This window comes from Calonectris borealis, unplaced genomic scaffold, assembly GCF_964195595.1.
Source record: "Calonectris borealis unplaced genomic scaffold, bCalBor7.hap1.2 HAP1_SCAFFOLD_70, whole genome shotgun sequence".
NCBI classification, from domain to species: domain Eukaryota; kingdom Metazoa; phylum Chordata; class Aves; order Procellariiformes; family Procellariidae; genus Calonectris; species Calonectris borealis.
Window position 1 is genome coordinate 316704 of NW_027441473.1, and position 7164 is coordinate 323867.

Consider the following 7164-nt stretch of genomic DNA (forward strand, 5'->3'; position numbering starts at 1 on the left):
GCTGCCTTTGGGGTGCTGCCGGGGGTTCTTGGGGTGGTTCCGTGGGTGTCTGGGTGCCCAGAGGATGGTCCTGAGGGTCTTGGGGTGCTTCTGGGGGTTCTTGTTGTGCTCTGGGGGGGTCTCTGGATGCCCACGGGGTGCTCGTGGGGGTCTTGGGGTGCTTGTGGGGGTTCTGGATGCTCTGGGAGCCCCTGTGTGCCCACGGGGTGCTCCTGGGGTTGTCGGGGTGGCCAGAGGATGCTTCTGGGCGTCTTGGGGTGCTTCTGGGCCTTCTTGCGGTGCTGCTGGGGGTCCCGGTGTGGCCACAGCACGCTCCTGGGTTTCTAGGTGCGGGTTCTAGGTGCGGGTTCTAGGTGCGGGTTCTAGGTGCGGGTTCTAGGTGCGGGTTCTAGGTGCGGGTTCTAGGTGCGGGTTCTAGGTGCCGGTTCTAGGTGCGGGTTCTAGGTGCCGGTTCTAGGTGCCGGTTCTGCTGCTCATGGGACGCCACTTCCGCTGCTCGGCGCTCAGGTGACGCGCCTCAGGCCCAGCTTGTGATGCCGGGGCTCTGGTTTTGTCCCCCGGGGCTCTGGTTTTGCCCCCCGGGCCCTGGTTTTGTTCCCGGGGCTCTGGTTTTCTCTCGCGGGCTCTGGTTTTCTCTCGCGGGCTCTGGTTTTCTCTCGCGGGCCCTGGTTTTGTTCCCCGGGGCCCTGGTTTTGTTCCCCGGGGCCCTGGTTTTGTTCCCCGGGGCCCTGGTTTTGTCCCCGGGGCCCTGGTTTTGTCCCCGGGGCCCTGGTTTTGTCCCCGGGGCCCTGGTTTTGTCCCCGGGGCCCTGGTTTTGTCCCCGGGGCCCTGGTTTTGTCCCCGGGGCCCTGGTTTTGTCCCCCGGGCCCTGGTTTTGTCCCCCGGGCCCTGGTTTTGTCCCCCGGGCCCTGGTTTTGTCCCCCGGGCCCTGGTTTTGTTCCCGGGGCCCTGGTTTTGTTCCCGGGGCCCTGGTTTTGTTCCCGGGGCCCTGGTTTTGTTCCCGGGGCTCTGGTTTTCTCTCGCGGGCTCTGGTTTTCTCTCGCGGGCCCTGGTTTTGTTCCCGGGGCCCTGGTTTTGTCCCCCGGGCCCTGGTTTTGTTCCCGGGGCTCTGGTTTTCTCTCGCGGGCTCTGGTTTTCTCTCGCGGGCCCTGGTTTTGTTCCCGGGGCCCTGGTTTTGTTCCCGGGGCCCTGGTTTTGTTCCCGGGGCCCTGGTTTTGTTCCCGGGGCCCTGGTTTTGTTCCCGGGGCCCTGGTTTTGTTCCCGGGGCCCTGGTTTTGTTCCCGGGGCCCTGGTTTTGTTCCCGGGGCCCTGGTTTTGTTCCCGGGGCCCTGGTTTTGTCCCCGGGGCCCTGGTTTTGTCCCCCGGGCCCTGGTTTTGTCCCCCGGGCCCTGGTTTTGTCCCCCGGGCCCTGGTTTTGTCCCCCGGGCCCTGGTTTTGTCCCCCGGGCCCTGGTTTTGTCCCCCGGGCCCTGGTTTTGTCCCCCGGGCCCTGGTTTTGTTCCCCAGGGCTCTGGTTTTGTTCCCCAGGGCTCTGGTTTTGTTCCCCAGGGCTCTGGTTTTCTCCCCGGGGCCCTGGTTTTGTTTCCCGGGCCCTGGTTTTGTTTCCCGGGCTCTGGTTTTGTTTCCCGGGTTCTGGTTTTTTTCCCGGGGCCCTGGTTTTTTGTCCCCCGGGCCCTGGTTTTGTCCCCCGGGCCCTGGTTTTGTCCCCCGGGCCCTGGTTTTGTCCCCCGGGCCCTGGTTTTGTCCCCCGGGCCCTGGTTTTGTTCCCGGGGCTCTGGTTTTGTTCCCGGGGCTCTGGTTTTCTCCCCGCAGTTCTGGTTTTCCCCCCCGGGCTCTGGTTTTGTTCCCGGGGCTCTGGTTTTGTTCCCGGGGCTCTGGTTTTTTTCCCGGGGTGCTGGTTTTTTTCCCGGGGCCCTGGTTTTTTTCCCGGGGCCCTGGTTTTGCTCCCCAGGCCCTGGTTTTGTTCCCGGGGCCCTGGTTTTGTTCCCGAGGCCCTTGTTTTGTTCCCCCGGGCCCTGTTTTTTTACCCCGGGCCCTGGTTTTGTTCCCGGGGCCCTGGTTTTGTTCCCGGGGCCCTGGTTTTGTTCCCGGGGCCCTGGTTTTGTTCCCGGGGCCCTGGTTTTGTTCCCGGGGCCCTGGTTTTGTTCCCGGGGCCCTGGTTTTGTTCCCGGGGCCCTGGTTGTGTTCCCGGGGCCCTGGTTGTGTTCCCGGGGCCCTGGTTGTGTTCCCGGGGCCCTGGTTGTGTTCCCGGGGCCCTGGTTGTGTTCCCGGGGCCCTGGTTGTGTTCCCGGGGCCCTGGTTGTGTTCCCGGGGCCCTGGTTGTGTTCCCGGGGCCCTGGTTTTTTTCCCGGGGCTCTGGTTTTGTCCCCCGGGCCCTGGTTTTGTCCCCCGGGCCCTGGTTTTGTCCCCGGGGCTCTGGTTTTGTCCCCGGGGCTCTGGTTTTGTCCCCGGGGCTCTGGTTTTGTTCCCGGGGCCCTGGTTTTGTCCCCCGGGCCCTGGTTTTGTCCCCCGGGCCCTGGTTTTTTCCCCCTGCCCTGGTTTTGTCCCCCCGGACATGGTTTTGTTCCCGTGGCTCTGGTTTTGTTCCAGGGGCCCTGGTTTTGTTCCCCGGGCCCTGGTTTTGTTCCCCGGGCCCTGGTTTTGTTCCCCGGGCCCTGGTTTTGTTCCCCGGGCCCTGGTTTTGTTCCCCGGGCCCTGGTTTTGTTCCCGGGGCCCTGGTTTTGTCCCCCGGGCCCTGGTTTTGTCCCCCGGGCCCTGGTTTTGTCCCCCGGGCCCTGGTTTTGTCCCCCGGGCCCTGGTTTTGTCCCCCGGGCCCTGGTTTTGTCCCCCGGGCCCTGGTTTTGTTCCCGGGGCCCTGGTTTTGTTCCCGGGGCCCTGGTTTTGTTCCCGGGGCCCTGGTTTTGTTCCCGGGGCCCTGGTTTTGTTCCCGGGGCCCTGGTTTTGTTCCCGGGGCCCTGGTTTTGTTCCCGGGGCTCTGGTTTTCTCCCCGGGGCTCTGGTTTTCTCCCCGGGGCTCTGGTTTTGTCCCCGGGGCCCTGGTTTTGTTCCCGCGGCCCTGATTTTGTCCCCCGGGCCCTGGTTTTCTTCCCCGGGCCCTGGTTTTCTTCCCCGGGCCCTGGTTTTCTTCCCCGGGCCCTGGTTTTGTCCCCCGGGGCCCTGGTTTTGTTCCCGGGGCCCTGGTTTTGTTCCCCGGGTCGTGGTTTTGTTTCCCGGGGCCCTGGTTGTGTTCCCGGGGCCCTGGTTTTGTCCCCCGCGCCCTGGTTTTGTCCCCCGCGCCCTGGTTTTGTCTCCCGGGCCCTGGTTTTGTCCCCCGCGCCCTGGTTTTGTCCCCGGGGCCCTGGTTTTGTTCCCGGGGCCCTGGTTTTGTTCCCGGGGCCCTGGTTTTGTTCCCGGGGCCCTGGTTTTGTTCCCGGGGCCCTGGTTTTGTTCCCGGGACCCTGGTTTTGTCCCCCAGGCCCTGGTTTTGTTCCTGGGGCCCTGGTTTTCTTCCCCGGGCCCTGGTTTTGTTCCCAGGGCCCTGGTTTTGTTCCAGGGGTCCTGGTTTTGTTCCCGGGGCTCTGGTTTTGTTCCCGGGGCTCTGGTTTTGTTCCCGGGGCCCTGGTTTTGCTCCCCGGGCCCTGGTTTTGTTCCCGGGGCCCTGGTTTTGTTCCCGAGGCCCTTGTTTTGTTCCCCCGGGCCCTGTTTTTTTACCCGGGGCCCTGGTTTTGTTCCCGGGGCCCTGGTTTTGTTCCCGGGGCCCTGGTTTTGTTCCCGGGGCTCTGGTTTTGTTCCCGGGGCCCTGGTTTTGTTCCCGGGGCCCTGGTTTTGTTCCCGGGGCCCTGGTTTTGTTCCCGGGGCCCTGGTTTTGTTCCCGGGGCTCTGGTTTTTTTCCCGGGGCCCTGGTTTTTTTCCTGGGGCCCTGGTTGTGTTCCAGGGACCCTGGTTTTGTTCCCGGGGCTCTGGTTTTCTCCCCGGGGCCCTGGTTTTGTCCCCCGGGCTCTGGTTTTGTTTCCCGTGCTCTGGTTTTGTTCCCGGGGCTCTGGTTTTTTTCCCGGGGCTCTGGTTTTGTCCCCGGGGCTCTGGTTTTGTCCCCCGGGCTCTGGTTTTGTTCCCGGGGCCCTGGTTTTTTTCCCGGGGCCCTGGTTTTTTTCCCAGGCTCTGGTTTTTTTCCCGGGGCTCTGGTTTTGTTCCCGGGGCTCTGGTTTTGTTCCCGGGGCCCTGGTTTTGTTCCCGGGGCCCTGGTTTTGTTCCCGGGGCCCTGGTTTTGTTCCCGGGGCCCTGGTTTTGTTCCCGGGGCCCTGGTTTTGTTCCCGGGGCCCTGGTTTTGTTCCCGGGGCCCTGGTTTTGTTTCCGGAGGCCCTGGTTTTGTTCCCGGGGCCCTGGTTTTGTTCCCGGGGCCCTGGTTTTGTTCCCGGGGCCCTGGTTTTGTTCCCGGGGCCCTGGTTTTGTTCCCGAGGCCCTGGTTTTGTTCCCGGGGCCCTGGTTTTGTTCCCGGGGCCCTGGTTGTGTTCCAGGGTCCTGGTTGTGTTCCCGGGGCCCTGGTTTTGTTCCCGGGGCCCTGGTTGTGTTCCAGGGTCCTGGTTGTGTTCCCCGGGCCCTGGTTTTGTCCCCCGGGCTCTGGTTTTGTTTCCCGCGCTCTGGTTTTGTTCCCGGGGCCCTGGTTTTGTTCCCGGGGCCCTGGTTTTGTTCCCGGGGCCCTGGTTTTGTTCCCGGGGCCCTGGTTTTGTTCCCGGGGCCCTGGTTTTGTTCCCGGGGCTCTGGTTTTGTTCCCGGGGCTCGGTTTTGTTCTGGGGCTCTGGTTTTTTTCCCGGGGCTCTGGTTTTGTCCCCCGGGCCCTGGTTTTGTCCCCCGGGCCCTGGTTTTGTTCCCGGGGTTCTGGTTTTGTCCCCGGGGCTCTGGTTTTGTCCCCGGGGCTCTGGTTTTGTTCCCGGGGCCCTGGTTTTGTCCCCCGGGCCCTGGTTTTGTCCCCCGGGCCCTGGTTTTTTCCCCCTGCCCTGGTTTTGTCCCCCCGGACATGGTTTTGTTCCCGGGGCTCTGGTTTTGTTCCAGGGGCTCTGGTTTTGTTCCCCGGGCCCTGGTTTTGTTCCCCGGGCCCTGGTTTTGTTCCCCGGGCCCTGGTTTTGTTCCCCGGGCCCTGGTTTTGTTCCCCGGGCCCTGGTTTTGTTCCCGGGGCCCTGGTTTTGTCCCCCGGGCCCTGGTTTTGTCCCCCGGGCCCTGGTTTTGTCCCCGAGGCCCTGGTTTTGTTCCCGGGGCCCTGGTTTTGTTCCCGGGGCCCTGGTTTTGTTCCCGGGGCCCTGGTTTTGTTCCCGGGGCCCTGGTTTTGTTCCCGGGGCCCTGGTTTTGTTCCCGGGGCCCTGGTTTTGTTCCCGGGGCCCTGGTTTTGTTCCCGGGGCCCTGGTTTTGTTCCCGGGGCTCTGGTTTTCTCCCCGGGGCTCTGGTTTTGTCCCCGGGGCTCTGGTTTTGTCCCCGGGGCCCTGGTTTTGTTCCCGCGGCCCTGATTTTGTCCCCCGGGCCCTGGTTTTCTTCCCCGGGCCCTGGTTTTCTTCCCCGGGCCCTGGTTTTCTTCCCCGGGCCCTGGTTTTGTCCCCCGGGGCCCTGGTTTTGTTCCCGGGGCCCTGGTTTTGTTCCCCGGGTCGTGGTTTTGTTTCCCGGGGCCCTGGTTGTGTTCCCGGGGCCCTGGTTTTGTCCCCCGCGCCCTGGTTTTGTCCCCCGCGCCCTGGTTTTGTCCCCCGCGCCCTGGTTTTTTTCCCGGGGCCCTGGTTTTTTTCCCGGGGCCCTGGTTTTGTTCCCGGGGCCCTGGTTTTGTTCCCGGGGCCCTGGTTTTGTTCCCGGGGCCCTGGTTTTGTTCCCGGGGCCCTGGTTTTGTCCCCCAGGCCCTGGTTTTGTCCCCCAGGCCCTGGTTTTGTTCCTGGGGCCCTGGTTTTCTTCCCCGGGCTCTGGTTTTGTTCCCGGGGCCCTGGTTTTGTTCCCGGGGCTCTGGTTTTGTTCCCGGGGCTCTGGTTTTGTTCCCGGGGCTCTGGTTTTGTTCCCGGGGCCCTGGTTTTCTTCCCGGGGCCCTGGTTTTCTTCCCGGGGCCCTGGTTTTCTTCCCGGGGCCCTGGTTGTGTTCCAGGGGCCCTGGTTGTGTTCCAGGGGCCCTGGTTGTGTTCCCGGGGCTCTGGTTTTGTTCCCGGGGCTCTGGTTTTCTCCCCGGGGCCCTGGTTTTGTTCCCCGGGCCCTGGTTTTGTTCCCCGGGCCCTGGTTTTGTTCCCGGGGCCCTGGTTTTGCTCCCCGGGCCCTGGTTTTGTTCCCGGGGCCCTGGTTTTGTTCCCGAGGCCCTTGTTTTGTTCCCCCGGGCCCTGTTTTTTTACCCCGGGCCCTGGTTTTGTTTCCGGGGCCCTGGTTTTGTTCCCGGGGCTCTGGTTTTTTTCCCGGGGCCCTGGTTTTGTTCCCGGGGCTCTGGTTTTGTTCCCGGGGCTCTGGTTTTGTTCCCGGGGCCCTGGTTTTGTTCCCGGGGCCCTGGTTTTGTTCCCGGGGCCCTGGTTTTGTTCCCGGGGCCCTGGTTTTGTTCCCGGGGCTCTGGTTTTTTTCCCGGGGCCCTGGTTTTTTTCCCGGGGCCCTGGTTGTGTTCCAGGGACCCTGGTTGTGTTCCCGGGGCTCTGGTTTTCTCCCCGGGGCTCTGGTTTTCTCCCCGGGGTTCTGGTTTTCTCCCCGGGGCTCTGGTTTTCTCCCCGGGGCTCTGGTTTTGTCCCCGGGGCTCTGGTTTTGTCCCCGGGGCTCTGGTTTTGTCCCCCGGGCTCTGGTTTTGTTTCCCGGGCCCTGGTTTTGTTCCCGGGGCTCTGGTTTTGTTCCCGGGGCTCTGGTTTTTTTCCCGGGGCCCTGGTTTTTTTCCAGGCTCTGGTTTTGTTCCCGGGGCTCTGGTTTTGTTCCCGGGATCTGGTTTTGTTCCCGGGGCCCTGGTTTTGTTCCCGGGGCCCTGGTTTTGTTCCCGGGGCCCTGGTTTTGTTCCCGGGGCCCTGGTTTTGTTCCCGGGGCCCTGGTTTTGTTCCCGGGGCCCTGGTTTTGTTTCCGGAGGCCCTGGTTTTGTTCCCGGGGCCCTGGTTTTGTTCCCGGGGCCCTGGTTTTGTTCCCGGGGCCCTGGTTTTTTTCCTGGGGCCCTGGTTTTTTTCCCAGGCTCTGGTTTTTTTCCCGGGGCTCTGGTTTTGTTCC